The sequence below is a fragment of the Neovison vison genome, chromosome 11 (assembly GCF_020171115.1).
Source record: "Neovison vison isolate M4711 chromosome 11, ASM_NN_V1, whole genome shotgun sequence".
NCBI classification, from domain to species: domain Eukaryota; kingdom Metazoa; phylum Chordata; class Mammalia; order Carnivora; family Mustelidae; genus Neogale; species Neogale vison.
Window position 1 is genome coordinate 36,406,378 of NC_058101.1, and position 7,258 is coordinate 36,413,635.

General features: G+C 43.9%; 1 long non-coding RNA gene across 1 annotated transcript; it reads left to right on the forward strand.

Moving 5' to 3' along the window:
- Positions 1-2,976: 2,976 nt before the first annotated feature.
- On the forward strand, positions 2,977-6,502 carry LOC122889391. Its single transcript, XR_006380893.1, has 3 exons — positions 2,977-3,003; positions 3,397-3,488; positions 6,183-6,502. It is a non-coding gene; the product is annotated as an uncharacterized LOC122889391 (long non-coding RNA).
- The last annotated feature ends 756 nt before the right edge of the window (positions 6,503-7,258 follow it).

The following is a 7,258-nucleotide window of genomic DNA, read 5'->3' on the forward strand; positions in this document are numbered from 1 at the left end:
TAGTTTTTCCTAAAATAGGTATACATGTATTAATACGGTCTCCTAGAAAGTAGCTTCCGGTGTCTGCTTTTTCTTTAATGCGATTAGCTCGTTTTCAAAACTAGATTTTCACTTTAGAGAGCTCACACATGTTTGTGTATATAGGAGCTACTAGTAAGAGCTAAGAGAATTTGGAAGTGCAGAGAACATGCTAAAATAGAATTTCTTTTTTCACTTTCAATTCTAGAACTATGCCATAAAAAATTTAAAAAGGAAAGCATGAAAATGTCTTTAAATTAGAGCAGGTAATATTTTAAAGGTACTGTGAATTTGGCCCCAAATTCCAAGTTCAGGTTTTTGACATGTAAAAAATACAATACATAAGCCTCTCCCCAGAAATTATTCTCTAATGAATAGTGAAATCTGATTCCCCAACCGCCTCACTTTAACAAAGCTTTAATTTGTACCAAGGTTCTCATCGTATGCTCTGTAATATCCAGTAACATACAAGGGCTTTCTCTAAATCTCTTAAGGAGAAATCTTGAATATACGAAATCTGAATATTGTCTCTGCCATTCACCAGCTTGTATGATCTTGGTAAAGTTACTTGGCTTCTGTGAACCTCAGTGCCCTCTTCTGTAAAATAGGAATGATAGTCCTGGGGCGGCTGTGAAGACTGGAGACCGCGGTTAAGTTTGGAGTGTTTTGTCAAGTCTTAAAAAACTATTTGCTTCTTTCTTGTCTTCCCAGATCCATTCCACCACTCCAAATCAATCTGGAGATTTAAATAGGCAAAACTGTGATCTAAGCTGGGATTGTGTTGTTTTCGTGTTAGGTTATTTCTAGCTGCGGCATTTTGTACTTGGATGTGAAATATACAAGTTTCTGTAAACATGCTTTAGCCAAATTAATCTGTTTTTGTTTTGATGAAGATAGGGCTGATATCAGAATATGGGAGAGCTAAAATGATCACGCAAAAGAACTCTTGTTTCGAAAGAGCTGACTTTATCATGAAAATGCACTCAGTGGAAAGTAAATCTGATGCCATCTCCCCCTGCTCAGTATTTAAATGAACTCCTAAGGAAAAACATGGCAATTCTCCTTTTATACCTACAGCCTATGGAATTTGCTGCCTCCTGCATTCAGGTTGGGGCTATGATCCTAAACTTGGCTCCCTTCAATTGAGGTTTGTTACGTACTTGGCGTGTTCCCACAACCCAACCTCCCATCTGTAACCCGCACCTGCAGCTTGCAGTCCTCAGACCCGGAGAGCTCTGTACATCCGGGCCACTCAGGTCCCTGGAAGCGCCGGCCACAGCCTTTCATACCCGGTTTTGCAGCTAGTTTAGACCCTCACAAGCGTTTGGGTGTTCTCATTTTTGTAACTTTGTTTTGGTTCTTTAAAAACAGCTCTTCCCCCACCCCTGGCACATCACCATTTCTCCAAGGCGCTCATTGTGAGATGGGAAGCCTGGTGCCTGTCATTTGCATTCCAGATTGAAAGGAACAGAATCTAGACTTTTTTCTTTCTTTCCTCTCCTTCTCCCCGCCCGCCCCCTTGGTGTCATGACAAACAAAAGAGCATATGAGATGTATTTATTCTTTTGTTAAATGCAGAAGTATCAATTCCAGGAGCTGTTGCATTTTCCTCATTTACTCCGAGTTGTTTATGTAAACGGTCACCCCTACTTTTAATAGATAAGGAGAAAGTAGGAATTTGGGGGAGATGTTGGGAGGGGAGGTGATGATGTGGAAAAGTGACTTCATTCTCATTTGGCCAGAGGCGTTTAATTTCTGGAAAGAGCATATATAATGGCAAGTAAAATGTTCTGGTTTCTAGGGCCAAGAATTTGTGTCGTGTGTATGTGTTACATGTCTTAACCGTGGCAACATACATGCTGAGGCTTACATGTCCCCTTCCACCCCACGGGGGTCTGCTTGGTGCTGTTTCCCTGGCACAGGGCACTTTCCCAAGGCCAAGTGGCTTGCTGATGGCCTGGGATCTTTGGGTAGAGAGGAATAAATCTGATAAATAAATTCATAGCAGTCGATTTAATTGCTTTAAGAAACCATTCAGAAAGAGAATGTCAGGAAAGGGTGTGAGCAAAATAGCACCCACCCTCCCTCAGATTTTGGCTTGGGGGTGGAGCTGGAAGCAAAACTGATATAAAATTATGTAAATGAGGTTTCTTAAATATTTAAAAATATTTCTTGAGACGATGGCACTGAGAATCTGTGGGTCAATATCGTGCTTTTTAACATTGTTCTTTTTTTAAAAAAATGTTTTATTTTATTTATTTATTTTTTAAAGGTTATTTATTAGAGAGAGTGGGGGAGGAGCAGAGGGAAAGCGTCTCAAACAGACTCCCTGCTGAGCACAGAGCCCAGGTAGGGCTCACCACCCTGAGCCCTTGACTTGAGCCAAAACCAAGAGTCCAACACTTAGAAATGACTAAGCACCCCAGCGATTTCTTTTTAAGCAATTTCTATCCCTGCAAGTTTGGGTTAAGGTTAAGCATTAAGGTTGGGAGAATTTACAGCTCAGAAATCAGGATTTCTTCCCACTTTCCCTTTTCTCCACACTGCCTTTTTCCCCTCTTCCCTTCTTCTCTTTTGCAAGGGGCAGGAAACAGGCATTCTTCAAGGTGCTTGCAATAAAGAAGGCCTCCAGGCAAATGAATGTAGACAGCCCAAGCTGGAAAGAGTAGATACTAGCACAAAGGGAATTCAGAAGCGATCAGTCCTGAAAGGCTTCATGGAGGAGGTGTCTTGCAGATGACAAGGCAGGAAGTGAGGAAGGAGTGGTGGTGACGAGATCCTGTGAAACTGGTTCGAGCAAAGGAAAAAGCTTATGAATGCTACTGCGACTCGGAGTGTCCGGCAGTCGTTGAAAGTTTATTATGTCCAGCCACCTGCTATTTTACACGGATTGTCTCATTTGGGGGCAGATTTTCTCCCTATTTTAATTAAAGAAAAAATTGAGGCAGAGCAAGGATATGCTACTTCCCCACAGTTGCACAGCTGGTGAGTGATGGGCCAGGACTGGAATTCTAGAGTCTGGCCTCTTAACCTTTTTTGTAGAAGAGATCTGTTTTGGGGGGTGGGGTGGGGAGAGGAAAGGGTGGGATTTCAGTGTTTTTGTGTTTTAAAGATTTTATTTATTTATTTGAGAGCAAGAGAAAGCGAGAGACAGAGCACAAGCAGAGGGGGAGGGGCGGTGGGCGAGGGAGAAGAAGACTCCCCACTGAGCAGAAAGCCTGATGCAGGATTCAATCCCAGGACTCTGAGGCCATGACCTGAGCTGAAAGCTGACACTTAACTGACTGAGCCACCCAGGTGGCCCAGTGTTTTATTTTTTTAAATTTCCTTTTCCTATATTTGTATGGAAAGAAAATTTTCCTTAAATTTTTCTTCTAGGTGTTTGTGTATGTAATTTGTAGATGGTTTGGACAATGGAGAGGAATATGTTCAGACATAGAAGAACAATTAAGAGGCCTCCTGCCATCCAGGTAAAAGATGATGATAAGGAGGAAGACGATAGTTATTATTTTACTGAACACATACTATGCACCACCATATCTTTACTTAATCCTCACAATGGCCCATGATATAGATAGTTATACTTTTAATTTACACATGAAAAGACTGAGGGTCTAAGTAACTTGTTCAAGGTCACATTGCAGGTAAGAGGCAGACCCAGGATAGAGGTACAGGTCTGTCTGCTTTCAGTCTCTTTACCCTTAAGCTAGGACAGCAGGTGATAGTAAGTGACACAGACATACACAGTGGGGTGTGAGGCTCCTGAGGTGTCATCCAAGTGGAGAGATGTGTAGGAAAAGGTAGAAATATATACATTTGGAAACTTAGAAGTTGACGGATGAACAAAACCAAGGGAATAATGTGTGGAGGAAAAAGCTGGGTGGGAATGGTGTCCTGGGGACCATTCCACAGAAGGGGACAAGGCTGAGAATGAAAGACCCTTAAAAGATGGGGAATGAAGATCCCGCCCCTCAGCTCTGTAGCATGTTTACTGGGTAGTGGTAGACAAGCCCCTTACCTGGCATTCATACTCTGCCACTGTAGAAGTGAATAAAGGAACCTACTTTCCTCTTTTTTCCCTTAAGGTTTTTATTTTTATTTATTTTTTATTTTTTTAAGATTTTTATTTATTTATTTGACAGACAGATATCACAAGTAGGCAGAGAGGCAGGCACAGAGAGGTAGGTGCAGAGCGGCACAGAAAGAGAGAGAAGGAAGCAGGCTCCCTGCTGAGCAGAGAGCCCCATGTGGGGCTCGATCCCAGGACCCTGGGATCATGACCCGAGCCGAAGACAGGGGCTTAACCCAGTGAGCCACCCAGGCGCCCCAAGGTTTTAATTTTTTTAAGTAATCTGTATACCCAACATGCGGCTCAAACGCCCAACGCCAAGATCAAGAGTCACGTGCTCTATTGACTGAGCCAGATGGGCACGGGGGAACCCATATTCCTAGGTGGCTTCATGAGACTTTTTGTCATCATCCATAAGGGGCTGGACATAAACATGCTTTAAGAACGCCAAAGTTCTTTATAATCTAATGTGTATGGAGACAAAAGGGGAGTGCTGGAGTGTTCTGAGCCCACTAAGAGGGCTGAGGATGCTGGGTGAAATAGGGCTGTGAGCTTTTGAAATGTAACAAGAAGGAAGTTACCTAGATATGCTTGTGGGCTGGGTCCAGGTAGGACTCCTGGAAGAAATGCCACTCTAAAAAAGATTTAAAAGTAAACTAAAAGAGAGAGAGGAACAGGAAGAGAAAAACTCAGGAGTGTAAGTGAAGAGGTTGGTGCCATGGGGGAGCTCCAACCTGGGTCTGTTACTCAGGGACTCCTTGCCCCACCTTTGACCCTAACAGGATCTTGACTGCCAGTACATGGCTTCCACTTTCTGGGTCTTGGGGTTCATCTCTGTAAAAATGATAGAGTTGGCATGGGGGATGGCATGGATGATGGTTGGCATGGATGATGAACCCAACAGCCCAAGCGGGGAATGACAAATATTCCTACGTTTCACGCCAGGTCCATGGCTTTGTGGACTGTTGTGTTGAGAAGGGTAGTGAGGCCAGGAAAAAAGATGTCAAGGTGGATGAGTGAAATCTGCTGGTGTGGGGGAGGGGAGGTGCTTCATTCAGGCCTCCCCTAAGATCTCCTCCAATCCCCACACCCCTCATCCAAAACAGGAGATTCCCAATTCTAGGAAAAGTTCTTTCTGGAATTCTGGCCCAGTCTTGGGCCCTTGCGAAAAGTCTCTGCTTTGTGAGGAGGCAAAAAGAGAGCACACTGGGAGTGGCCAGATTCTTCTGATAGGTGACTCCTGGCGTCTGGGCCAAGAAAGGGTTTTTGACAGGAAGGGGATTCTCAACAGGGCATGCTTGAGAGGAATTGTTTAAGTCTTTAAACCCTTGCCAAGGCAGAGAACACGAGAATGGACCTATAAGTTACTTTAGCTATATATAGTTTGAAACCTGAAATTGCCTCCCTGGGCCCCATTTGTGTTTTTGACTTCATAGCTTGTGCCTCAAGTGGAGCTGGAGTGGGGGAAGGGATTTTGCTGAGGACAGACAAAAGTGGGGAGGCACTGGCTTTGAAGACCACATTTCCTCCCTTTTTATGCCTGGGGTGTAACCAGAGACCAGAGTCAACAAGGAATCTGGCTCAGGCCTGCTTTTGTTTGCAGCTCTCCATGGGGCGTGATTTGCTTTTTTCAGAGGTCAGTGAATTGTAAATTGTGTAATTTTGGGTTCTGCTGAACCACCATAGGGGAGACCTTTGAGGGGGTTGGTAAGACAGGGTGGATGGTGTCACTCAGGCATGTAGGAAACTCTTGCTGTCTCTAAGACCAGACCTGGCCACATGGAATTCTCCCATTCATAGGCAAGCAGAATCCACATATGGATTTGGGTGTTAATATCTGACTTTGCTTCAGCAAATGGATCTATGCCAAATATCCTAAATAACATAATATTCTAAGTTCTGAAGGAGCAGAAACAGTAATACCAATTATTTTCTATGCCTGATTACAATTTTCTGGTTACAACTATCCGTTGTGGTCTACAAAGATAGGTACCTAAACCCTGCACTGTGGAGAAGGGTAGCATGCTGGGAACTGCTGAAGGTCTCAATTATTTGTGATCTATGTTTTCTCTCCCCACCCCTCCCCTGCGCTTAGCCCAGGACCTGATATTTATTCATGCATTCAACAAAAATCTGTTGGACATTTTTCTTATTCCAGGCCCTGTTCTAAGGGCTGGGGATGCAGAAATCAAACAAACTCTTGCTCCCTTAGAACTTAAAATCGACTGGGTTGGGGCAGACAGTAAAATCAATATATTGTACTATATATCAAGTAGCAAGACAAGCTATGAGGTATGGAAGACAGAGAGGGGCGGTAACTTGGGAAGTAGAGTTGGAGAAGAGTGAGGAGGTAAGCCCTGAGGCTGCCTGAAGGTAGCATGTCCAAGACAGAGGAGGAATTCCAGGGAGGGCGCAGAAGAAGTGGTGGGAGGTGAGATCAGAGGGGAATCAGAGGCAAAGGCAGAACTTGTGGGGCACTGCAAGAACTTTGAATTTTACACTGAAGGAGACTGGAAACTTATGGAGGATTTTCAGCAAAAGCGAGACCTAGGATCATTCTGGCTACAAATTTTAAAGTAAGTTGAAGAGGGCAAAGATGGAAGCAAGGGAACAGGATACAATAATCTAAGCAAGAGATAATAGTGGCCTGGACTGAGGATTTGCCAGATTCTAAACATTTTGAAGGAATAGTTGGCAAGATCTTGTGATGAGTGGAATGTGAACTTGGAAGGAAAGAAGTGAAGATGAGTCAAAGACTTGGGTCTGAGCAGCTAGAGGAACAGAGCTGTTGCTTACTAAGATAGGGAAGGCTGACGGAGGAAAAGGTTTGGATCTAGAGTTTGGTTTTAGAATTGTTAAGTTTAAGATGCCTGATAGACATCTAATAGAGAGGTCCAATAAGCTGTTGGATATGTGAGTCTGGAGTTCATGGGACAAGATGTGGCTATAGGTATAAATGTGGGAGTGGAGAGCACATGAAAAATTAAAGCTGTAGGTGGAAGGAGGCCACCTAAGAAGAGGAAGAGCAATCCAGGACTGAACCTCAGGGAGTCTGGCATTAGTGGTTAGGGGTATGAGAAGAACCAGCCAGGGTGATGAGGAGGAACCAGTGAGACAGGAAGGGAGAGTGACGTCCCAGGAAACAAGGCAAGAAGCTGTTTGAAGACGGGA